At 47.6% G+C, this 27,219-nt stretch overlaps 1 protein-coding gene across 1 annotated transcript in view; it reads left to right on the forward strand.

Annotated features, from left to right (window-relative positions):
• Positions 1-27,219, forward strand: part of LOC134982205 (probable D-lactate dehydrogenase, mitochondrial) — a gene marked incomplete at its 3' end in the record, with an annotated part of 169,614 nt that continues 142,395 nt past the window's right edge. Inside the window, exon 1 of the mRNA XM_063948706.1 lies at positions 1-38. The remainder of the gene's footprint in view (positions 39-27,219) is intronic.

Raw genomic sequence — 27,219 nt, forward strand, 5'->3', positions numbered from 1 at the left:
CTGCATTATACTTCTATAGGTCAGGCTGATACTGCTAGGTAACTACAATCACCAACATATTCTGCTGCATTATACTTCTATAGGCCAGGCTGATACTGCTAGGTAATGCAAATTGAAACCTTATTGCATAGTATATCATTCTGATGTACTTTTGTTGCCATATAGGTAATTGTCCACACTTAATATAATATTAGGGCAATGGATATTGTCTGAATTAAAATATAATTCATTATAAATAGGTGGTGTAACCATAGTGAATAATATATATATATATATACACATATATATATATATATATATATATATATATATATAGTAAAGAATAGATATGACATAGGTTTGAACATATGAGGCAATGTTTAGATGAGTCAGGAAATAATGATTTGTATATGTGTTTATATAGATATGTATATTTGTGTTTTACTGCAAGATGGTAAGACATAGTGTAGGGAACAGGTTTATACATAAATTAGCCTAGAGCAGTCACAGTATAACAAAGAATGTATTTACAATTCAATGGACACTGGAATCCACAGGCGCATGATTATATATTGCAGGCCAGTGACAATGACAACAGAAGATCTATTGAAACTGTAACACCCAAACCAAGTGATAATATTTACAGGGAAATAGTTAAGGAATAAGGAAGGACTACATTTTATGACCCCTAAACACATGTCCTGTTTGCCACCTTACAGGCAGAACAATTGGACATGTTTTATGACACCATGCCTTTTGAGCAGGACATGCCAGCTCAGTTCAATGTTTGTTTTATGACACCTTGGAATGTAAATGGCAAACCTATAATTATCTTTCTCTTACGTCCTAGAGGATGCTGGGGTCCACATTAGTACCATGGGGTATAGACGGGTCCATTAGGAGCCACTGGCACTTTAAGAGTTTGAGAGTGTGGGCCGGCTCCTCCCTCTATGCCCCTCCTGTCAGACTCAGTTTAGAAAATGTGCCCGGAGGAGCCGGTCACAGCTAGGGGAGCTCTCCAGAGTTTCTCTACTAAAGTTTATTTTTAGAGTTTATTATTTTACAGGAAGGCTGCTGGCAACAGCCTCCCTGCTTCGTGGGACTAAGGGGGGGGAATAGTGTCCGCCCTGCGGGGTCTGAGCCACTATCTCCGCTGACAGGACACTGAGCTTTTGAGGGTGATGATAGTTAGCCGCCCTAGGCGACCGCTCACTCCCGCAGCATGCCGCCACCCCCTTACAGAGCCAAAAGATCGGTGGCGAGTGAGTCACCGGCCCCCCAGGCAAGCGGGGAGCCGGTGTGAAGATGGCGGCAACAGGGTATGGAGCGCAGTACTAACTGCACTCCAGGGCTCAGCGGTACATAGTGCGGCACTGTGAGGGGTGCCCTGAGCCAGCGCCTAAACCCTACACTGACCTCCAAGCCTGTCAGGGTCCCAGGATCGCTGCCAGCACAATTCCTCAGGCCAGTATAATCTTCTGAAGAGCGGGAAGACAGCACCATTAAGGGGGCGGAGCTTCTCCTCAGAGCGGACCCAGCAGCGTTCAGCACCATTTTCCTGCCTGCAGAAACTCTGTCAGTGAAAGCAGCTCCCTCCATGTCAACTCCAGCTATCTCTAATGGTACCAGGGGGTTGTAGAAGGGGGGCAGGGGGAGGCTGTATACAGGCTGTGTAATTTATTAAGGTACACAGTCAGCGCTGGTAGGGATCTCCCTATACCTTGAAAGCGCTGTCTGTGTGTTGGCTCCAATCTCTGTGTCTCTCTTGCCATTCTTGGGGGTGAAACTCTGTCTAACCTCCCCTGTGTGTGTGTGGAGTGTTTGGGGTCTCATTTTAGCTATGTCTAGGGACTCTGTGTCATATGCTGCAGAGGATTTGTCCTCTCAGGATGATCTCATTCCAGGTAATCAGGATTGCACTGTTTTAGCGCAGATACCAGCAAGGGAGCCTGAATGGTTTTCCTCTTTTAAATCTATGATGGCTGAGATTTCTACTAGGGTTGCACAGAATGAGTCTGCAACTCAGGTTTTACAGAACTCTATGGCAGTTTGGTCCAGTTCTGTTATTTCAGGGCCTCCCTCTGTAGGTTCCCATAAACGTGCTCTTGCCCAGATTATGCAAAATGACACGGATACCGATTCTGATATGGCAGACGGTGATGGGGATGTGCTCAGGGGGACCGCATCGCTAGTTAAAGGGGTGCAGTTGATGATAGAGGCTATTAGGGATGTGTTGAATATTACTGATACAACACCTGAGCAGGTTGATGAGGCTTACTTCACTGACAATAAGAAAGCCTTGCTAACCTTCCGTGCGTCCAAAGAATTCAATGCTATCTTTGAAAAAGCGTGGGAAAACCCAGAGAAAAAATTCCAGATCCCTAAAAGAATTCTGGTTGCTATCCCCTTTCCTGAGGAGGATAGAAAAAAAGGGAAAACCCACCCATAGTGGACGCATCTGTATCCAGATTCTCAAAAAAGGTGTTTTGCCGGTTCCAGGATCTACCGCCTTAAAGGAGCCGGCTGAGTGCAAGGTTGATGCTATGCTCAAATCCATATACACGCCTTCAGGGGCGATACTACGTCCTACTATTGCCTGTGCATGGATTTCCAAAACTATAGCAAAGTGGTCAGGCACTTTACTAGAGGATTTGGATGCAATGGATAAAAGTGACGTTGATTTGTTTTTACGTAACATTCAGGATTCTGCAGGATTTGTGGTGGAATCCATGAAGGACCTGGGTTCAATGGCTGCAGGAATTTCTTCCATGTCTGTCTTAGCTCGCAGAGGACTGTGGCTGCGCCAGTGGTCTGCTGACGCGGAATCCAGGAAAGGTGTGGAGACCCTACCCTACACAGGTCAGGCTCTCTTTGGGGAAGCGTTGGATGCGTGGATTTCCACAGCTACAGCGGGTAAGTCACCTTTTCTTCTCTCAGCTGCAAAGAAACCTTTTTCTTCAACTGCTTCACAGGGTTACAAAAGCAAAAAAGGCCAAACCGTCCAACACCTTCTTTAGAGGAGGTTGACCAAAATCCAAGAAACCTGCTGCTGCGGTTTCCCAGGAACAGAAACCTGCTTCAGGTACGCCAAAGTCCTCAACATGACGGTGGACCGCACGGCCTGGAGGTAGGGCCGGTCGGGGCAAAACTCAGACATTTCAGTCATGTCTGGGTGTTGCCCGGCTTGGATCCCTAGGTACAAGATATTGTGTCCCAGGGGTACCGGCTGGAATTTCAAGATCTCCCTCCGCACCGGTTCTTCAAATCAGGCTTGCCGGCTTAGCCGGCAGACAGGGCTATCCTACAGGGAGTCATTCAGAAGTTGGTGGAGACACAGGTTATTGTACCGGTTCCTCCACAGATGCAAAACAAGGATTACTATTCAAACCTTTTCGTGGTACCGAAACCGGATGGTTCGGTCAGGCCCATTCTGAACTTAAAATCACTAGACCCCTTTCTGAGGGAGTTCAAGTTCAAAATGGAGTCTCTACGGGCGGTGATATCAGGTCTGGAGGAGAGGGAATTCCTGGTATCTCTGGATATCAAGGATGCGTACCTCCACATTCCGATTTGGCTGCCGCATCAAGCTTATCTCCGATTCGCACTGTTGGACTGTCACTGTCAGTTCCAGGCCCTACCATTCGGCCTCTCCACAGCACCGAGGGTATTCACAAAGGTGATGGCGGAAATGATGGTTCTTCTCCACAGACAGGGGGTGAACATAATTCCATAGCTGGACAATCTGCTGAAAAAGGCATCATCCAGGGAGAAGCTGTTATAGTCCATTCTTCTCACGACCCACCTGCTCAGGGAACATGGTTGGATCCTGAATCTTCCAAAATCACATTTGGAACCAACCAGGAGGTTGTCTTTTCCGGGAATGATCCTCGACACGGAAGTGTAGAGTGTGTTTCTTCCAGAGTAAAAAGCGTTGGTGATACAAACAATAATCCGGGATGTCCTGAAGCCAGCCCGGGTGTCAGTTCACCAGTGCATTCGGCTTCTGGGGAAGATGGTGGCCTCATACGAGGCTCTGCAGGATGGGAGGTTTCATGCTCGGTCCTTCCAACAGGATCTCAGGGACAAGTGGTCGGGATCCCATCTACATATGCACCAGACAATACATCTGTCACCAAAGGCCAGGATTTCACTCTTCTGGTGGCTGCAATTACCTCCCTTCCTGGAGGGCCGCAGGTTTGGGATTCAGGACTGGATCCTTCTAACCACGGATGCAAGTCTCCAGACCTGGGGCGCAGTCACTCAAGGGGAAACCTTCCAAGGAAGGTGGTCAAGTCTGGAAGCCGGCCTGCCGATAAACATTCTGGATCTAAGAGCCATCTACAACAGTCTTCTCCAAGCGGCCCATTTTCGGAGAAATCTGGCCATTCAATTGCAGTCGGACTATGGGGGTGATTCCGAGTTGTTCGCTCGCTAGCTGCTTTTAGCAGCATTGCACATGCTAAGCCGCCGCCCTCTGGGAGTGTATCTTAGCTTAGCAGAAGTGCGAACGAAAGATTAGCAGAATTGCAAATAGAAATTTCTTAGCAGTTTCTGAGTAGCTCCAGACTTACTCAGCCATTGCGACCAGCTCAGTCCTTTTCGTTCCTGGTTTGACGTCACAAACACACCCAGCGTTTGCCCAACCACTCCCCCGTTTCTCCAGCCACTCCTGCGTTTTGCAACTCGAACGCCTGCGTTTTTCCGTACACTCCCATAAAATGTCCAGTTTCCGCCCAGAAACACCCACTTCCTGTCAATCACACTACAATCAGCACAGCGATGAAAAAGCTTTGTTATACAGTGAGTAAAATACCTAACTTTTGTGTAAAATAACTAAGCGCATGCGCTCTGCGAACCTTGCGCATGCGCAGTAAGCGACTAATCGCAGTATAGCGAAAATCGGCAACGAGCGAACAACTCGGAATGACCCCCTATGTGACAACAGTGGCTTACATAAACCGACAGGGCGGAACGAAAAGCAGAGCTGCAAGGTTGGAGGTAACAAGAATTATCCTCTGGCAGAAAAACACACGTTGGTGCTGTCAGCAATCTTCATTCTGGGAGTAGACAACTGGGAAGCGGACTTCCTCATCAGACACGATCCCCATCCAGGGGAGTGGGGTCTCCATCCGGAGGTGTTCAAGGAGGTAACAGATCTTTGGGGCGTACCCCAAATCGACATGATGGCCTCTCGTCTCAACAAGATGCTTCGGCGGTATTGTTCCAGGTCGAGGGACCCGTAAGCAGTGGCGGTGGACGCCTTAAAGACTCCGTGGGTGTTCCAGTCGGTGTACGTGTTTCCTCCTCTTCCACTCATTCCAAGAGTTCTCAAACTCATAAGTAGAACAAGAGTTCAGGCAATCCTCAGTGCTCCGGACTGGCCAAGAACGCCTTGGTATGCGGATCTTCTGGATCTACTGCTAGAAGAGCCGAGGCCTCTTCCTCTTCGAGAAGACCTGCTGCAGCACGGGCCGTTCGCCTATCAAGACTTACCTTGGCTACGTTTGATGGCATGGAGGTTGAACGCCTGATACTAACTCGGAAGGATATTCCGAACAAGGTTATTCCTACCCTGATACGGGCTAGGAAAGGAGTAACGTCAAAGCATTACCATCGCATTTGGAAAAAAATATGTATCTTGGAGTGATTCCAAGAATTTTCCTGCGGTGGAGTTTCAACTGGGACATTTTCTCCTCTTCCTGCAAACAGATGTGGATATGGGCCTGAGGTTAGGATCCATAAAAGTCCAAATTTCGGCCCTATCCATTTTATTCCAGAAACAGTTGGCTGCCCTCCCTGAGGTTCAGACTTTTTTGAAGGGAGTTCTGCACATGCAACCTCCCTTTGTACCGCCTACAACGCCATGGGATCTTAACGTGGTGTTGCAGTTTCTCCAATCTGACTGGCGCTCCCTGATTGGCTGAAGGGACCCTCTTTGACAGGAGTCAGGGGGGGTCCTGGCAGTCGGGGAAAGGGGTCCCATGTGTAAACATGAGTCCCCTTTCAGTGCGTGGTCGGGTTTCCGGTTTGTTTTTTTGCCAAGTACGTGGATTAGACAAAGAACAGAAGATACACTGGATTATGTGAGTATAATTTTTTTCACAGGTACCCCGAGGATTCTACATGGAGAAGAGGACCGAGCCTCATGTGAACATAGGTAAGTATGTATGTATGGAGGTGTGCATGTATGTAATAAACTTTTACTGTCACGGTGTGTGTGTCCTGTTTTTTGTTGGGTATTTTTTTAGTAGTAGTACTACAGGTACCAGCGGGCCCGGTTTTCCACCGCATGCTGGTACTTGTGGTTCTCCAAGTACCAGCTTGCGGGGAGGCTTGCTGGGACTTGTAGTACTGCTACTAAAAACAATATTCTGATTTTTTACACTTGGCTATCAGCCCCCCATCCGCCACCCTTGGATGGGGGGGGGGACAGCCTCGGGCTTCACCCCTGGCCCTTGGGTGGCTGGAGGGGGAAGACCCCTTGATTTAAGGTGTTCCCACTCCTCCAGGGTACCCCGGCCAGGGGTGACTAGTTGGGGATGTAATGCCAGGGCCGCCAGGACCACAATAAAAGTGTCCCCCGGCTGTGGCATTATCTCTCTGACTAGTGGAGCCCGGTGCTGGTTCCAAAAATACGGGGGACCCCTACGCTTTTTGTCCCCCGTATTTTTGGCACCAGGACCAGGCGCAGAGCCCGGTGCTGGTTGATCAAATATGGGGGAACCCCTGACATTTTTTTTCCCCATATTTTTTCAACCAGGACCAACTCAAAGATCCCGAGGCTGGTTATGCTTAGGAGGGGGGACCCCACGCAAACATTTTTCCCAGTTTTTACAGTAAACAGACCCTTTCCCATAGATAACCATGCACAGATCTCACTGATCCGTGCATGGTTATCCAAACTCGACTGGAAAAAGCAGGTCTATTTTTTTGCTGCTTTTTTTAACGATTCGCAAAAAATACACCCGCACTTGACCACTCAGAGACTAACACCCAAATACGAATGAATAGTGAATACCCGTATTGTATGAAATAACAGCTGCGTTTGACCAATGGTCTATTCATTCGTATTTCTGAACTTTGCAAATCAAACCATTACGAACAGTCCAAACACTGCCGAGATTTGTGCTTAGTGAATGTCACAACTGAGGGCTGGTGCTGACCAGGGGGAAGCCTCAGTTGTAGGGGCTGAGGTATATGTGTACCTGGGAGGCAGTACAGGGTTCTTGGACATGCAGGGAACCTTTAGAACAAATGCCCGAAGGCGTGACCAAGACAACAAAGGAAAGTTCAAAGGTTTTATTAAACACAGTTCAGAGGAATACTGATGATAGAAAACCGATGGTGACTTGGGATCGATGGCGGAACACCGATGGTGACTTGGGATCGATGGCGGAACACCGATGGTGACTTGGGATCGATGGCGGAACACCGATGGTGACTTGGGATCGATGGCGGAACACCGATGGTTACTGGCAGGGCAGGGCAGGGCACCGCTGGAAGCCGGTGTCAGGTAACTGCCAGTCGCAAGGTGCAATGATGAGACACTGCAGAGTCGGGCTGTACTGCAGAGAAAGTCCATGGGAGAACTGCACACTGGAATCACTGAAGACAATTGAAGCACTGACATCTTTCCACCCCAGGAACAGGATATTTATACCTGCTGGGAAGCAGGGATTGGCTGGCTGATTAACCAGAGACCAGAGTGCAGCTGCTGTGTAATCAGGCTGAGAGCAGAGTGCAGCTGATAGGCTGAAAGGTAACATGTGATTAGGAAAACATGGCTGCGCCCATGGTAGCTTTTGGAGGGAAAGATTGTTTGTAACTTGAATGTGAGCTTTAACCATGAAGCTGCCAGAATCACAGTAAAGAGATTTGAGACAATGAGATGCAGCGTGCTGCACACAGACAGTGTAGATGGAATCCAGGCTTGGAACACTGGGACAGTCTCAGGAGGCATTTGGAAGGTAAATACTGATAAGGAATTACCTATATCGTGACAGCACCCCCTCCTTTAGGAGTGGCCCCAGGACACTTCTTATAAGTTCTTTACCTGAACAAATGGAAGGATCTAGATTGAATCCTGATGAACTTGAACTGGCTGGGACCAGAGGAGACTGTACCGGATCTATGGACGAGACCAAATTAAGTCCAGACAACCTTGAACCGGTTGAGACCGGCGGAGACTTTAGAACGACGGATAGGATCGGATTAGATCCGAAGGTATTGGAATCAGCTGGAACCGAAGGAGGCTGATCCGGACAGACGGATGGGACCGGATTGGGTCCAGAAAAGCTTGAACCGGCTGGGACCGGAGGAGTCTTCGGATTGACGGTTGAATCAGCTGGAACTGAAGGAGTCTTTGGACCTACGGATGGAACCGGATTGGGTCCAGAGATATCGGAATCGGCTGGAACCGAAGGAATCTTCAGACAGACGGATGGAACCGGATTGAGTCTAAAGACAGTTGAATCAGCTGGAACTGAAGGAGTCAGAATCCGGTTAGAACCGGAATGAGTGGTATCCGAGTGTTCAGTTAGACCATCCTGTACCTGGTCCATGCTGGATGCCAACAGGGTGGTGCTCTCTGAAGACGGCAAACAGGAGTTCATAACTGCATCTGTAGCACAATAATTTCCATCTGGGAACTTGGCTCTGGATACTTCCCTTGGGACTGAAACTTTGGTGACCCCTCCTGGGGTTGATGAATCAGACACCTCTCTCAGGGTTGTTTTCTCCAGCACCCCTCCTGGGGTTGACAGATCAGAAACTCCTTTTTGAGAAGACTCATATGCCCCTACTAGAGCTTGAACATTGGATACCCCTCCTTGGGCTGTAGACACAGACGCCCCTCCTTGGGCTGTAGACACAGACGCCCCTCCTTGGGCTGTAGACACAGACGCCCCTCCTTGGGCTGTAGACACAGACGCCCCTCCTTGGGCTGTAGACACAGACGCCCCTCCTTGGGCTGTAGACACAGACGCCCCTCCTTGGGCTGAGTAAAGAGCATCATCATTCCAGGAAAGTTCGGATGCTAGGATCTGGTACTGTACCAGATATTTACCGACTGTTCGTGTCCCCTGACGTAGCCGGAGGATATCAGAGGAGGCAGAGGTCACACGACCTGGTTCATCAAAGATGCGCCTGAAGGTTGCCACGAAATCTGCATATGAAGAGAGCAGGGCATCAGACTTCTCCCATAGAGGTGATACCCAATCGAGGGCGGAGCCACTGAGGAGGGAGATGATGTAAGCAACCTTGGTGTGGTCAGTTGGGAAACTGCCAGGCTGTAACTCAAAATATATCTCACACTGATTTAGGAAACCCCGACAGGCTTTTGGGGAACAATCAAACTTGGCAGGTGTCTGTAAATGGAGACAAGGAGCAGAAACGGGAATGGTGGGTGGGGATACCACCAAAGGTACTGCAGTCGGCACACTGGACGCCCCTGAACCACGGAGGGTTACTTGTATTCCATCCAGCCGAGAGGAGAGGTCCTGGAGACAGCGGATCACATGGCCCTGTGCAGTCTCCTGACGTTAAAGGCAGGCTGCAAGTTCTTGCATCAGCCTGGTCGCTTGGACCTGGTCTCCGGCCGGATCCATGAGGTCAGTGCTTACTGTCACAACTGAGGGCTGGTGCTGACCAGGGGGAAGCCTCAGTTGTAGGGGCTGAGGTATATGTGTACCTGGGAGGCAGTACAGGGTTCTTGGACATGCAGGGAACCTGTAGAACAAATGCCCGAAGGCGGGACCACGACAACAAGGGAAAGTTCAAAGGTTTTATTAAACACAGTTCAGAGGAATACTGATGACTTGGTACTGGTAATAGGAAACACAGTTCAGAGGAATACTGATGATAGAAAACCGATGGTGACTTGGGATCGATGGCGGAACACCGATGGTGACCTGGGATCGATGGCGGAACACCGATGGTGACTTGGGATCGATGGCGGAACACCGATGGTGACTTGGGATCGATGGCGGAACACCAATGGTTACTGGCAGGGCAGGGCACCGCTGGAAGCTGGAAGCCGGTGTCAGGTAACTGCCAGTCGCAAGGTGCAATGATGAGACACTGCAGAGTCGGGCTGTACTGCAGAGAAAGTCCATGGGAGAACTGCACACTGGAATCACTGAAGACAATTGAAGCACTGACATCTTTCCACCCCAGGAACAGGATATTTATACCTGCTGGGAAGCAGGGATTGGCTGGCTGATTAACCAGAGACCAGAGTGCAGCTGCTGTGTAATCAGGCTGGGAGCAGAGTGCAGCTGATAGGCTGAAAAGCAACATGTGATGAAAGCAAACATGGCTGCGCCCATGTTTGCTTTTGGAGGGAAAGACTGTTTGTAACTTGAATGTGAGCTTTAACCATGAAGCTGCCAGAATCACAGTAAAGAGATTTGAGACAATGAGATGCAGCGTGCTGCACACAGACAGTGCAGATGGAATCCAGGCTTGGAACACTGGGACAGTCTCAGGAGGCATTTGGAAGGTAAATACTGATAAGGAATTACCTAGATCGTGACAATGAATTCCTGTGTTGGGACTTAGAAAAAAACCCACAAATCAGACAAACTCGGATTTTTAGTAAATATTGGCCATGGTGTTTTACGGATTCAACCTCCCTATGTCCCACCTGTGGGATTTGTCGGTGGTTCTGGAGGCCTTGCAAGAGTCTCCGTTTGAACCTCTTGAATCTGTCGACCTTAAGTGGCTTTCTTTTAAGGTCTTGTTTCTACTGGCTATTGTCTCTGCTATATGGGTATCAGATTTGGGTGCCTTGTCTTGTAGGTCCCCCTATCTGATTTTTCACCGTGACCGGGCGGTTCTTAGACCGCGACCTGGTTATCTACCTAAGGTGGTGTCTTCTTTCTGCCTTAACCAGGAGATTGTGGTTCCGGCCTTTGTCTCTTCCGAATTGTCTTCCAAAGAGAGGTCTTTGGATGTGGTGCGGGCTCTCCGTATCTATGTGAAGAGGACAGCCTTCGTTAGGAAGTCTGATTCTCTCTTTGTACTGTTTGGTTTTCACAAACGTGGCTGGCCTGCTAACAAGCAGACCCTGGCCAGATGGATTAGAATGGTGATTGTACATGCTTATGTACAGGCTGGCCTTCCAGCTCCTGCTACCATCAAAGCCCATTCTACTCGGTCTGTTGGACCTTCTTGGGCGGCCCGCCGTGGTGCGACCCTTGAACAATTGTGCAAGGCAGCTACGTGGTCCTCAGTGAACACATTCATAAGGTTCTATGCCTTCAATACTTCCGCCTTCCAGGATGCTTCCTTTGGACGCCAGGTTCTTGTGCCCGCTACAGTGCATCTCCTCCCATGAGGCACTGCTTTAGGACATCCCCGATGTAGGGGGTCATTCCGAGTTGTTCGCTCGCAAGCTGCTTTTAGCAGCTTTGCACACGCTAAGCCGCCGCCTACTGGGAGTGAATCTTAGCTTATCAAAATTGCGAACGAAAGATTAGCAGAATTGCGAATAGACACTTCTTAGCAGTTTCTGAGTAGCTCCAGACTTACTCGGCATCTGCGATCAGTTCAGTCAGTGTCGTTCCTGGTTTGACGTCACAAACACACCCAGCGTTCGCCCAGACACTCCTCCGTTTCTCCAGCCACTCCCGCGTTTTTCCCAGAAACGGTAGCGTTTTTTCACACACCCATAAAACGGCCTGTTTCCGCCCAGAAACACCCACTTCCTGTCAATCACACTCCGATCACCAGAACGAAGAAAAAACCTCGTAATGTCGTGAGTAAAATACCTAACTGCATAGCAAATTTACTTGGCGCAGTCGCACTGCGGACATTGCGCATGCGCATTAGCGACTAATCGCTCCGTTGCGAGAAAAAAATAACGAGCGAACAACTCGGAATGACCCCCGTTATTCCCTGTGGAACCCCATTGTACCCTGATGCAGAAAAGGAGATTTATGCTAAGAACTTACCTTTGTTAAATCTCTTTCTGCAAGGTACACTGGGTTCCACAGGGCTCCCACCCTGACGCACTTAGCTTCTTTGGGTTTGTATGGCATTAGCCGCTGATATCTTCTCCTGTCGTGAGAATGTGGTGTATGTGGCTACTAACGGTTGTCGTCTCTTTTACCTGCTACTGCATTGGGCTGGTTAACAAAACTGAGCTCCTGTGCATGGAGGCGAGGTTATAGAGGAAGCGACGCTGAACATCTTGGGAACAGTCAAAGCTTTTAGCCTGTTGTTGCCTTGGATCAAGATCCTACTCTACACCCCGATGTTATTCCCTTTGGAACCCAGTGTACCTCGCAGAAAGATTTAACAAAGGTAAGTTCTTACTTACCTACCGGTAAATCCTTTTCTCGGAGTCCATTAAGGGATACTGGGCACCCGCCTCAGTGGTTCGCCAATCTGCAGGTGATGTTTATTTCTCTTGTGGGGAAATTATTGGAATCAGCTGTTGCTGTTTTCTGTTTCACCAGCCGTTGCTGGTGTGTTTTATGTTGGTGTGTGCTGGTTTCTTAAGTCTCACCACTTCTTGTCTTGTTATAATCCTCCTCTCAAGTATGTCATTCTCCTTCGGGCACAGTTTGACTTAGACTGGGTTGTGGGAGGGGGCATAGAGGGGAGGAGCCAGCATACCCTGTTGAAGAAGTTTATGTGCATTGGCTCCTTTTGACCCTGTGGCCCGGAGAGACCCCCCTGCCACATGGACAATGGCGGCCATGGCGCTGAAGGGGTTAACCCTCAGCTGCCTGCGCCATTCTGACAGGCAATAGGCGCTTGGCGCCACTTTTCAAATGTACTGGCATTGGGCACCATCTGTAAATGTTATGGGCGCTAGGCGCTGTATGTTTTAAAAATGTAATTTTAATGTGCGCCGCAGTCCCGGACCACTCTGGACACCGCAGCAGTGAGGGAGCCCCCCAGCGTGCTGAGCTGTGTGCACGCCGGGGGGAGAAGGGAGAGTCGCTGCAGCCGGGAGATCCGCTCCCGCTGCAGCGCTCTGTGTGATGCTGCCGCTGCTCACGGCACCTCAGCACATCGGAGGTGGCCAGCCACGGCACCCGGGATGAACGTCCCAGGCTGCTGGGCGGCAGGGTGGGGTGCGCTGCAGCACAGATTACCACCGGACGCTGCGGCGAGGCCACAGAGGTAGGCACCGCACACAGGGGACCGGGCTAGCCGGCTCCCTGGGCGGTGAGGGGACCACAGTGCACCACTCCGGGGAGACCGGGCTAGACGGCTCCCTAGCGGTGGGGGTGAGCAGGATGGTGAGCGATGGGGTCAGCGCTGCAAGGAGCACAGAACCGCGGCGGCCGGGACGAGCGTCCTGAGATGCCGGGCTTCAGATCAGGGGGGTGAGCCACAAGCTGCGGCGAGGCCATTAAGTAGTGCCTCACTGGGGGGACAGGGAGAGTCAGCTCCCTGGACCCCAGTGGCAGGCAGAGTCCCAGCCGGCCGGGGGACGGGGAAGCCAGCCCCCATACCTCCAGCACTGGGAGAGCGCTGGGCACAGCAAAAATAATGCTTTTAAATGTATAAAAATATTGTGATGTGAGGTACTGCAGTGCCTGGGTATGTGGAGCCTGTGCAAGGCACAGGCTCAGTGTATATTTAAAGAGAAATGTACAGAGTATTTAAATGTATTTCTCATACGTCCTAGAGGATGCTGGGGTCCACTTCAGTACCATGGGGTATAGACGGTTCCGCGGGAGCCATGGGCACTTCATGACTTTTCTAGAGTGTGAACTGGCTCCTCCCTCTATGCCCCTCCTCCAGACCTCAGTTTAGAAAATGTGCCCAGGCAGACTGGTCGCACTCCAGTGGAGCTCTACTGAGTTTCACTGAAAAGACTTATGTTAGGTTTTTATTTTCAGGGAGATCTGCTGGCAACAGTCTCCCTGCTTCGTGGGACTGAGGGGGCAGAAGTAGGAACCAAATTCCTGAATAGTTTCATGGCTCTGCTTCTGGCTGACAGGACACCATTAGCTCCTGAAGGGTACTGAACGCTAGCTGCGGCTATGTGCTCACTCCCACAGCACGCTGTCATTCCCCTCACAGAGCCAGAAGTCAGGAGACGCGTGAGTATTATTACCGGAGATCTGCAGAGGGACCTCCAGTCATCGTGACGTCTCAAGGTACCGCACAGCGAGTGGGAACGCTGCGCGGACATGCTATCCATACACAGCGCACAGCAGGGCGCGGGGGCGGGGGGGGGGGGGGGGGCACCCTGGAAAGCATGAAAACCTACTCTGACTGGCAAAAAGGTAGCATATTGGGCCGTGGCACAATCCTACACCCCCGCCAGTATAAATATTACCTCATGTTTGCTTAAGAAAAACGCGCCATTTCTTCCTCAGGCAGCCAGCACACTGCTCAGCGCCATTTTCTTCCAGCAAAAAGCAAGAGGAGAAACGCTGATCCTCCTCTCAACTTATGATTTTAGTATCAGAGTGCAAAAAGGGGGGGTAAGTGTATATTGTGGTATTATAACCTATTATTGACAATATATAGAGAGCGGAAAGTAGTGATGAGCGGATTCGGTTTTACTCGGTTTTACTCAGTTCTCAAAACCGAATCTTATTGGCTCACTGATGTCACGTGTTTTGGATAGCCAATAAGAATCGGTTTTGAGAACCGAGTAAAACCGAGTAAAACCGAATCCGCTCATCACTAGCGGAAAGTCTCTGTGTACAAAGTACATGACACAGGGATTTTTTATTTAAGCGCTGATTTGTGGACTGGCAATTCATTTCTGTGTCCCTCTGACAGATTTTACTGTGGGTCTGCCCTCTATAAGCCCGGAGTGTCTGTGGTGTGATTGTGCACGTGTGTGACATGTCTGAGGCAGGGAGCTCTTCCTCTGTGGGAGCCATGTTAGGGACACAGAGTTGTAATGTGACACCAAGAGCCTGACTGGGTGAAAGATTTACGTGATAGTGTGAATCATATCAGTAAGAGATTGGATAAGTCTGAGTCTCATGCAGAAATCTGAAAATAATCTGTTGAAGATGTGATTTTTAATAGTTCTGCCTTTCATCCACAGGGGACCCCTCTGGGTCACATAAACTTTTGCACAAGTCGTATGAACTGATACCGACACGGACGCTGATTCCTGTGTCGACACTAGTGATTCCAGGGGAATAGGTCCTTAAGTTAGCGAAAAACATTCAAAACATGTTTTTGCTATAAAGGAGGTATTAGAAGTTGCGGGGCCCCCTCCTTTACCACAGGAGCAGGCTTACTTTAGTAAATAAGTAATGTAACTTTCCCTCCACCTCATGAGCTGAACAGTCTCTTGGAGGGAGTCTGGTTTAACCCGAAAATAAATTTCAGATTCCCAAAAGAAGTCAGGCAGCTTACCCGTTTCCCTGCAGAGGACAGGAAAAGGTGAGTCACCCCCCATTTTAGACAGTGCCCTGTCACTGTTAAAGAAAAAAGGTGTCTCCCTGCGCCTGGGACGGCTTCACTTAAGGAGCCAGCAGACCGCAAATTGGAGTCTACGTTGTAATCTATTGATGTGGCCAATGGGACACTATTCAGGCCTACCATTGCCTGTGCGTGGGTGAGTGGTGCCATTGAAAAGTGGTCAGAATTCTTGTCATTAGACATTGACACAATAGATAGAGATGAGATACTACTAACGTTAGGTCATATCAAAGACGCTGCTGCGTACATGCTAGAAACCATGAAAGATATTGGTCTCTTGGGATCAAGAGCTGCTACCATGGCAATCTCAGCACGGAGGGCGTTGTGGATTCGCCAATGGAATGCTGACACAGATTCCAAAAGGAATATGGAGGCTCTCCCGTATTAAGGTGAGTCCTTATTTGGAGATGGGCTGGATGCTTTAGTCTCTGCGGCTACCGCAGGTAAGTCGACATTCTTGCCTATTGCTCCTGCACCGGCGAAAAAGACACATCACTCTCAGATGCAGTCATTTCGGCCCAAAAATTACAAAAAAGGGTAAAGGTTCCCCTCTCTTTGTGGGTAAAAGAAAGGGGAAAAGGAAATAAAGTCTGCAGCGTCTCCAGGATCACAGGAGCAGAAATCAACCTCTGCTTCTGCCAAATCTTCAGCATGATGCTGGGGCTCCCTTGCGGGAGTCCGCTCAGGTGGGGGCACGTCTGAAACTCTTCAGTCAGTTCTGGGTTCAATCTGGCCTAGACCCGTGGGTCATACAAATAGAGTCCCACGGGTACAAACTGGAGTTTCAAGACATTTCCCCAGGCCGTATTTTCAAATCGACCTTTCCAGCTTCTATCCCAGACAGGGAAGCGGTGGCAGCAGCAATACAAAAATTGTGTCAGGATCAAGTTTTCGTCCTGGTTCCCTTGTTACAACAAGGAGAAGGGTTTATTGCAACCCTATTCGTGGTTCCGAAGCCGGACGGCTCGGTCATACCGATTCTAAACCTGTATACTCTGAATCTCTACCTGCAAAGGTTCTAGTTCAAGATGGAATCCCTGAGGGCAGTGGTTTCCAGTTTGGAGGAGGGGGACTTCATGGTGTCAGTAGACATAAAAGATGCCTTACACGTTCACATTTATCCTCCACATCAAGCTTATCTGAGATTCGCAATACAGAATTGTCATTACCAATTTCAGACGTTGCCGTTCGGACCTTCCACGGCACCAAGGGTTTTTACCAAGGTGATGGCAGGAGATGATGGTCCTCCTTCGACAACAAAGAGTCAATATAATTCCTGACCTGGAAGATCTCCCGATAAAAGCGAGATCCAGGGAAAAGTTGGTGCAGAACATAGCACTCTCCCTGACAGTACTTCAACATCACGGTTGGATCATAAGTTTTCCAAAGTTACAATTGGAACCGATGACAAGATTGTCCTTTCTGGGGATGATACTGGACACAGTAGTACAGAGGGTATTTCTTCCAGTAGAAAAGGCTCTGGAAATCCAGAGAATGGTCAAACAAATTCTGAAACCAACAAGAGTGTCGATTCATCAATGCATTTGGGTGTTGGGGAAGATGGTAGCGGCCTACGAGGCCATACAGTTTGGCCGATTACATGCCAGAGTATTCCAGTGGGACCTGTTGGACAAGTGGTCCGGATCCCACCTACACATGCATTGGAAGATAATCCTGTCATCCAAAGCCAGAATTTCCCTCCTGTGGTGGCTACACAGTTCTCACCTACTAGAGGGACGCAGGTTCGGGATTCAGGACTGGGTCCTAGTAACCACGGATGCAAGTCTCCGAGGCTGGGGTGCAGTCACACAGGGAGAAAGCTTCCAAGGAAGATGGTCAAGTCAGGAAACCTGTCTTCACATAAACGTTTTGGAGTTGAGAGCCATTTTCAACGGCCTTCTACAAGCGGGGCATATTCTTCAAGATCAACCCGTACAGATCCAGTCGGACAATGTAACAGCAGTTGCGTACATAAACCGTCAGGGCGGAATGAAAAGCAGAGCAGCGATGGCAGAGGTGACAAAGATCCTCCTCTGGGCAGAAAGACATGCAAGTGCTCTGTCGGCAATTTTCATTCCGGGAGTGGACAACTGGGAAGCAGACTTCCTCAGCAGGCACAATCTCCATCCAGGAGAATGGGGCCTCCACCAAGAAGTCTTCGCAGAGGTGTCAGGTCTTTGGGGAGTTCCTCAAGTAGACATGATGGCATCTTGTCTCAACAAGAAGCTTCAGAGATATTGTTCCAGGTTGAGAGACCCTCAAGCAATAGCAGTGGATGCACTGGTGACCCAGTGGGTGTTTCAGTTGGTGTATGTCTTTCCTACACTTCCACTAATTCCAAAAGTGCTCAAGATCATAAGGAGAACAAGGGTTCGAGCGATCCTCATTGTCCCAGACTGGCCAAGGAGAGCTTGGTATCCAGATCTTCAGGAGTTGCTTATAGAAGATCCTTGGCCTCTTCCTCTTCGGCAGGACCTGCTGCAGCAGGGGCCGTGTGTGTATCAAGACTTACCGCGGCTACGTTTGACGGCATGGCTGTTGAGCGCCGGATCCTAGCCCGAAAGGATATTCCCAAAGAAGTAATTCCCACTCTGATTCAGGCCGGGAAAGGAGTAACGTCTAAACATTACCACAGTATTTGGAGAAAATATGTGTCTTGGTGTGAATCCAAGAAGGTTCCTACGGAAGAGTGTCAGTTGGGACGTTTTCTCCATTTTCTGCAGGCGAGTGTGGATGCGGGCCTAAGATTGGGTTCAATCAAGGTCCAGATTTCGGCCTTGTCCATTTTCTTTCAGAAACAATTGGCCTCCCTTCCAGAAGTTCAGACGTTCGTGAAAGGGGTTCTGCACATCCAACCTCCATTTGTGCCCCCAGTGGCACCATGTGATATTAATGTGGTGTTGCAGTTCCTTCAATCGGATTGGTTTGAATCTCTACAGGAGATAGAGTTGAAGTTTCTCACTTGGAAAGTGGTCATTCTGTTGGCCTTGGCATCCGAAGGAGGGTGTCTGAGTTAGGGGCCTTGTCTCACAAGAGTCCTTACTTGATCTTCCATGAAGATAGGGCTGAGTTAAGAACTCGTCAGCAATTTCTTCCGAAGGTGGTTTCTTCTTTCCATATAAACCAACTTATTGTGGTGCCAGTGGCTACTGACACCTTCGCTGCATCAAAGTCTCTGGATGTGGTCAGAGCTTTGAAAATTTATATCGCAAGAACAGCTCGGATATGGAAAACAGAGGCTCTGTTTGTCCTGTATGCTCCCAACAAGATTGGGTGTCCTGCTTCTAAGCAGACCATTGCGAGCTGGATCAGAGGTACGATTCAGCATGCTCATTCCACGGCAGGATTGCCGATACCGAATTCGGTGAATGCCCATTCTACTAGAAAGGTGGGCTCATCCGGGGGGTCTCGGCGTTACAACTTTGCCGAGCAGCTACTTGGTCAGGGGCAAACACGTTTGCTAAGTTTTACAAGTTTGACACATTGGCCAATGAGGACCTCAAGTTTGGTCATTCGGTGCTGCAGGGTCATCCGCACTCTCCCGCCCGTACTGGAGCTTTGGTATAACCCCATGGTACTGAAGTGGACCCCAGCATCCTCTAGGACGTATGAGATAACAGGATTTTTTTTTTTTTTATCAAATTTTTTATTGAAGCAATACATGCAATACATACATAAATGTTCAATATGTTTCAAATCTTTGATAGAAGGGTATTATAAGAAAACAGAACAAGAAAAAAAAAATACAGTTGAGTCCTTGATCAAGGGACACATCTTTTATAAGCAATCAACAGCATCACATCTGTATGTAACAAGACCTCTGAAGATCATCTGTTCTACTGATCTGAAGTTCAGCTCAGTCGATTGACCCATACGTGTACTTTCGAATATGAGAAAAGAAAGAAATAATAAAAATAAAAAAAAATAAAAATATACACATACATATATATATATATATATATATATGTATAATACCCGCGCCGTACCGGATTTCCCCCCCGACCCGCCCACAGCGCCCTGCTTGTCAGTCAACTTTAAAGCACAATTGGTGGATCCCCCGCAGCCATTCTAGTTAGAAACCATTCTGTGTTGGACAATGAGTCGTGGAGCTGTTTCCTAACCGTCATCGACAAGGTCGTTATATAGCTCTCCCAAACCTCAAAAAAATTATGTATCTTAGTGTCTTTTTCCAGCAGGACGCTTATCCATTCCATCCTAAAAAGGTAGAATAGTTTGGCTTTAAATAATGATAGAGTTGGTGGATCCTTCGCTATCCACACCTGCAGGATGGCTTTTCTAGCCGCTAAACTAACTGCCAGCAACAGTTTTTTACTGCCCAAAGAGAGGCGCTGATTCGGTGGTATAATACCAAAGAGCGCCCACTCCGGAGACAACCTCCAATAATTTACCAGCTTGGCCGTCAAGTAGTTTCTTATCTGAATCCAAAACTGTCTGATTAAAGGACATGTCCACAGGCAGTGAAACATATCCGCCTGAGGAGTGCCACATTTCCAACATGCATGTGTGTCAGCAAGTCCTATCAAGTGTCGCCTATGGGGCAATAAATAAGTCCTATGCAAAATATTGAGAGACATTTCTTTATATCTAGAAGAGGGAAATAATTTGCAGGTTTTAACATGCGCCGCCAGTAGGTCTGTAAGTTCAACGTCCGGGAGACAATCTCTCCAAGACATAATACCTCCCGGACCCCTCGAGTAGTCCAGGACGTTCCGAAAGTACCCTGATAAAGCTAAATATTTATCTTATAACATACACTATATGTGGGTAAGAGACTCAGTACGCAATTGGCGTATGGGGTACCGTAAGGGTATGCACTTAGCGTAGCAGACGCTCAGCCGTGGTCGAGACGCACATGCGGCACGCTCGCTCACAGCTTAACGCTTGGTGTCGAGCACGCTATAGGCGGCCGACTACCGTAATGCTACGCAAACAGCGTAGCGGACGCTCGTGACCACGAGGGGAACACGAGTGGCGCAGACGCTCACGGGATGACACTCAGTAAACCTTGTATGCAACACACTGAAAGATTGAGTTTGTACTGTAAACCTTACTACTGAAATACTGTAGCGATATAACGCTGCTTAACCTTGTTAATACTAAAGCTGTTTGAGCGATTGAGACGCTCCGATTACCCTCAGCAATGTAATAAACACACAATACCTTGCTAAGGTTCCAACACCTTTACTAACAATATCTAGCTATGTAAAAAAAAGGAAAACAGTTAACAGTTCATACACTACAGGCTAACATCAATATCTAAGCAGAATAACTACACATAAATATACAATAGCGGCACAATCGCAAACTATAACATACAATGAGAGAGAGAAAGAGAACGTGGCAAAATACAGTCAGAGTTTTAGAATGGTTACAGAGAATAACTTACACACACTGGGGAATGATTCGCTGCGCAGTCCTGGTACCAGCTCCGAGTTAGTCAAGATGAAAACCGTTTGTGGAGAGAAGACTGAGCTGGCCAGGCTGGCTGTCCTTATGTACACTGCGTACAGTACGCTACAAAGGGACCTATAATCTCATTGTTCATTGGACACAGGAATGTCTCCTCGCATCATAACAAAAGGTCATAGGTTAGTTTGAACAGGTGGACTGTGACTATATCAAACTGCTCAGGTGGGAGGGAATCTCAGGATTCCCGCCGCATGGATAATGAACCGCAAATATAGTAAATGTCCAGAAACTACTAATAGACATAACTATACGCAGGAGCGATTAATCTTTACCTAACCAGCACCGGATTGTTTCTAATAAAATGTTCTTTACTTAGGTACCAAACACAACTGCTCAAACCCTGTCTGACCCTTCGTATCATACAAAGAGGAATTTCTCTGTCCAGCGACCATTTACACTAAACAGACTTACAGTTATTATTAAGGGGAACATTACCTATAAAACATACTATTTGGTTTTACTATGTAACGATTGAGTCGCCGACTAGACGCACACAAACTCTACCGTAAATGCACATACCACGCGCTCGAGCGCATGGCCGAGGAAGTGCCATCACGCAGCTGTGAGTATCCGCACGTACGGGAGAGAATGTGCACGTGCAGCGGGCAAGTGCATGGGGTGAATATATGGCAACGTGCAGCATGATATTTTTCCGACTTTGACAGTCCACCCTTTGGCAGTCATCAATAACTGCCACTTCCTAAAACAGTTCAAAAAAGAAAAATGTATGTCATCATGTAAATACCATTTTATGATTGGGTAAAGGGAGGAGAGGAGAAGGTGGGAAAAAGGTATGACCTAGTGAGATAGTAGAAGCATGTGTGTATGAATCCATGTTTGAGGGGTCATGTATCATCGTGCCGTACGTGTTTTAAATCAAGCTTCGAGGTATTGCGAAGTATACATTTGAATCCTTCTTATCACGTGTCAGGGATCTGTGGATGGGCTGTCAAACTCTACCGAGCTCTTTTCGGCTTTTGGTTGCAACAAATGGGGAGCACATTTAGTTGATGATACATGAAGGGGGGGGAACATGTGAATGCTGATATATGTGTCTATATTCCCTATCGACTATGTGTGTCATTACCTGGAGGTTGTAGAGATGAGGATAAGAAACAATCGTTATAAATGCAGTCGTAAACTATGTGAGTTTATATAAACAGTCGCCGATTGAGGTCTTGTCTGATGTCTTGTCTTGATGTACATGTTGTCTGATGTCTCTCGGTGCTTTTGCTATAAATGGCGACAAAAGCTTTTCCATTGTCCAGAAAATTACAGTCTCTAAAGTATTGGGCTATCGTAAAAATTTAAAGTCACTAGGGATATTGGGGGTCTGTGGTATTAGTCCATCAATGGTCTGTGTAAAAAGAGGTTGTCAAATTCTTCTTCCAAGCGGATGTCTTTGTACCTTGGAGGAAAACAAAGGAGAAACGGGTGAAAGAAACGGACCGTGGAATCACCTTTTCATCACAACATTATATCTATCGTTGGGTCATAAATCAAATTAGTTGTTGTTATTACAGTGTCCTCGCTCCTCAGACTCATCACTCTGGTACTACCTTTACACTTCGTTAAAGTCCGAACGCATCTAAATATCAGGCCAACCAATATGACGACTCCCAGAATACACAAGAGAAATTTCCCTACGTCCATTATAATACCTTGGGTCCATTCTCCTAAACCAGAGAACCAATTTCGTGGGTTCAACCATGACACCCAACTGGTCAGCTCATTACCCACAGCAGCGAGTGTGAGATTGTGTTTCCTTCGAAACTCCCACTTTAATTGTAAAATGTCATCCATCTTTTGGTCTATGACCTCGGCTGGGTCCTCCGTGCTGTTTGTAATGTACGTGCAGCACTTTACTCCATACTGAGTTGCTAGGGTAACACAATACCCGCCTGTCACTGCTGTGAGATAATTGAGAATCATCCTATGCTGAACCAGCTCTGTTTTGTAGGCTTGTAACTCTCTCCCAGTATACCTGAATGTGTCGTCATACATTTCGGTGATAATGTCTAATAAGTTCGCTAGCGCAGATATATACTTATAATTTATCACTCCTCTGGCGGTACGAGTGATATCTAACGCGAGTAGGAATTGAATCCCGGTGGATTCATGGATCAGATCAGAGGCCGAGTGCTCTGTCCTCTCTATCAGGTGCCTTTTAACGATGTGCTCGTAATGAGTGTGAGTATAAGGAGCTTGGGCACTGCGGTGAATATCTTTCATTTTGTTATGGGTTACAGTCATTACTTCAGGCAGTACTTTTCCAATGTAACACAATCCCTCTGAGTTTGGGGCAAGCCACTTATACGCCTTTCTCCCGCATATGAAATATGCATCATCGGGGAGAACATATGGGACAGAGTATGACATTACCATGTTACAAATTTTCCATGTGAAATCTCCTAACCCTAACTCTCCCATCTGCCTAGTACACATATCAGGTTGCACGATATGTGCACAGTATCCTGGTGATACTTCTCCAACTCGCATGGTCCTACTTCCTAGAGTATACCTATACCGGAAATATTTTCCATGGTTGGCGATCTGGCGTATAAGTTCTGTGTCTATGGGCATTCTGTCGGCTCTGTATGAAAAGGTCATGGTTTGATTACTCCATGACACTTCCCAATCTCCCGGCTTTCGGGGATTGGAAATGTTAAAGCACACTAAAGACCCATCCACATGATACTGGTGGAGCTTCAAACTAGGAGGACTAGAGATATTAAACCTCTTGTCCACCGGCCTCCCACCACTTAACTCAAGTACCTCTCCTACAGTTAAAGGGAATGGTACTAGTCCTGATTTGCTATGACCTTGAGGTACTTGAGAGCATACCCAACAGTCTGTCTGATTTAACACTTTACCCACTAAGGAGTGATAGTCACTCAATGGATGCCGGTCCATGTGGACATTAAAACTGGACTGACATTTCTTGATGCACCCATCCTCAACTATATTGTCACAATGCCTACAGATGCAGTTCTCTTCAGCTAACAATCCTTCACAATTCCTTCTATTGTCGATGCTACCAGATCGTTTTCTGATACTCGCCTTTACTCGGAGATTATGTTGCTCTTGGAAATCTACGCCTCCGTCTCTGTCATCAGAACCCATTCCAGATCCTTTCTCGACCTCACTCGTACTCTCACCGAAACAGACTGCTCTGGTCAACATCATGGTCAACAGGAAAACACGGACTGCAGTCTCTTGGGGCGAGTCCATCTTACAGGAGGAGAAAGAGAAATTTGTAATGGGGGTACAAAAAAATACTTTGAGGGGAAAGGAAAATGTTATGATGTCTTATGTCCTCTAGTCTTGTTGTTCTTCTTGCTCTGTTGTCATCTCAAAGGTGCTGTCTCTCAGTCTTCCAAACGAACATTCTGGTGATACAACATTCCTTCCAAATCTGCGATCTTTCTGTAAGGAGCAAAAATCTTGCATTACCATTTGTCTAACTGATGTGTGACATACCATCTTTAAAACATAAGAAGATGAGAGAGAAGAGGGGGAAAAAAAAAAACGAGAGAGAGAACAATTCATATATATGTTACCTAAAACAACAAACAAAAAAAAAAACATTGTCAGATCTTCCGTTCACCATCAGGCTGTCACACCAACACATCCACTGGTGTCTTTGCGCAGTCCCCTCCCCACCAGTACTTCCACACTCCACCCTTTTGTGCCTGTCCGGGACACACCGATGTCGGTAGGTCACACTGGGGTTAGGTAGACTTCTGCAAAGACCAAGTAGCTATGTGATGTTTGAGTTCTGCCGATGAACGTTAGAGATGGGGAAAAAGAAACATTTACAGATAAATTTACAACGTTTTACCCGGCCGTTCCTGTGTCTACAAGGAACTGACCTCCTAACATCATTAACTGTACCTTCAGGCTTACTATCAGTCCTAATGATCACCTTTCCTGACTGCATCTTATGGGTGTAGATCAAAATTTTACATATGTGGTACCTGATTACAATTTTGTGTATCCCGACTTTGCTCATGTTCTTGTCTAGGGGGTCTGACTTTATGTGGGCGTACCCAGACGCTCCGTTGCGTAATATACGCTCCGTGCGTCGGCCCTTGCGTCGCGTACGCTGGTCCCGCCCTTTGTTAGAGAGACATGTACGCAGGCCAGGTATATCCACAGAAATACAACTAACACGTTTATATCAATGTAAATGATCTTTAACTAATCATCTACTGAACACCACACAGATCTTTCCTTGTATCTTTAGGCAAAGCCGTGTGCGTGTTTTACAAATTACCCCTTAACGTATTATTTTTTTACTTTTAACTACCAATAGCAACAAATCTTTCTCAGCACGTTATCAATTATGAAATGGCAAACAGGAAGGCGGGATGTGAAAATTACACAAATGAAAAGAAATGCAGGTGTGTGCGTGCGTGTGTTGCGTACGCAATGTGTACCAAACAGAAATGAAACAGTTTTAAAAGACAATAGCGTACTGTTGTTACCTTCCGGTTCCGGATTCCACCTGCACTCCTACAGCGTAGCGATGCAGACGCTTATCTAGTCAGCACTACTGTATCCCTCACCACCAATACGGATACGAAGGGATACTGCCTTCCCGCCCTTGCTGACAGATAAAGTCTGTGTTCGCTAGTGCGGATATGTGGAGGACGGACGAGGCCCCAATTGATAAAGCTAAATATTTATCTTATAACATACACTATATGTGGGTAAGAGACTCAGTACGCAATTGGCGTATGGGGTACCGTAAGGGTACGCACTTAGCGTAGCAGACGCTCAGCCGTGGTCGAGACGCACATGCGGCACACTCGCTCACAGCTTAACGCTTGGTGTCGAGCACGCTATAGGCGGCCGACTACCGTAATGCTATGCAAACAGCGTAGCGGACGCTCGTGACCACGAGGGGAACACGAGCGGCGCAGACGCTCACGGGATGACACTCAGTAAACCTTGTATGCAACACACTGAAAGATTGAGTTTGTACTGTAAACCTTACTACTGAAATACTGTAGCGATATAACGCTGCTTAACCTTGTTAATACTAAAGCTGCTTGAGCGATTGAGACGCTCCGATTACCCTCAGCAATGTAATAAACACACAATACCTTGCTAAGGTTCCAACACCTTTACTAACAATATCTAGCTATGTAAAAAGGAGTAAACAGTTAACAGTTCATACACTACAGGCTAACATCAATATCTAAGCAGAATAACTACACATAAATATACAATAGCGGCACAATCGCAAACTATAACATACAATGAGAGAGAGAGAGAGAACGTGGCAAAATACAGTCAGAGTTTTAGAATGGTCACAGAGAATAACTTACACACACTGGGGAATGATTCGCTGCGCAGTCCTGGTACCAGCTCCGAGTTAGTCAAGATGAAAACCGTTTGTGGAGAGAAGACTGAGCTGGCCAGGCTGGCTGTCCTTATGTACACTGCGTACAGTACGCTACAAAGGGACCTATAATCTCATTGTTCATTGGACACAGGAATGTCTCCTCGCATCATAACAAAAGGTCATAGGTTAGTTTGAACAGGTGGGCTGTGACTATATCAAACTGCTCAGGTGGGAGGGAATCTCAGGATTCCCGCCGCATGGATAATGAACCGCAAATATAGTAAATGTCCAGAAACTACTAATAGACATAACTATACGCAGGAGCGATTAATCTTTACCTAACCAGCACCGGATTGTTTCTAATAAAATGTTCTTTAGTTAGGTACCAAACACAACTGCTCAAACCCTGTCTGACCCTTCGTATCATACAAAGAGGAATTTCTCTGTCCAGCGACCAGTTACACTAAACAGACTTACAGTTATTATTAAGGGGAACATTACCTATAAAACATACTATTTGGTTTTACTATGTAACGATTGAGTCGCCGACTAGACGCACACAAACTCTACCGTAAATGCACATACCACGCGCTCGAGCGCATGGCCGAGGAAGTGCCATCACGCAGCTGCGAGTATCCGCACGCACGGGAGAGAATGTGCACGTGCAGCGGGCAAGCGCATGGGGTGAATATATGGCAACGTGCAGCATGATATTTTTCCGACTTTGACAACCCATACGCAGTCGAGATTGCCTTCTTAACCCTAGGGGTTTGTTTCAACATTTTATCCAACGGATTATCCCAATCCCCAGGTGAAAGACATCTGATAGTGGATGAAATATAGTGTTGAGCCAAAAGAAAGGCCACAGGATAGGCCATCAAAGTTGGGTACTTAGTAGTGGCCTCCTGGAACGTGAGCGGCCTCGAGCCCCGCATGTCCACTAAGTCACCGATCCTGGACACCCCCCCCAGCCGCCATATATTAAACGGGTA

The sequence above is a fragment of the Pseudophryne corroboree genome, assembly GCF_028390025.1.
Source record: "Pseudophryne corroboree isolate aPseCor3 chromosome 11 unlocalized genomic scaffold, aPseCor3.hap2 SUPER_11_unloc_7, whole genome shotgun sequence".
In the NCBI taxonomy this organism is placed as follows: domain Eukaryota; kingdom Metazoa; phylum Chordata; class Amphibia; order Anura; family Myobatrachidae; genus Pseudophryne; species Pseudophryne corroboree.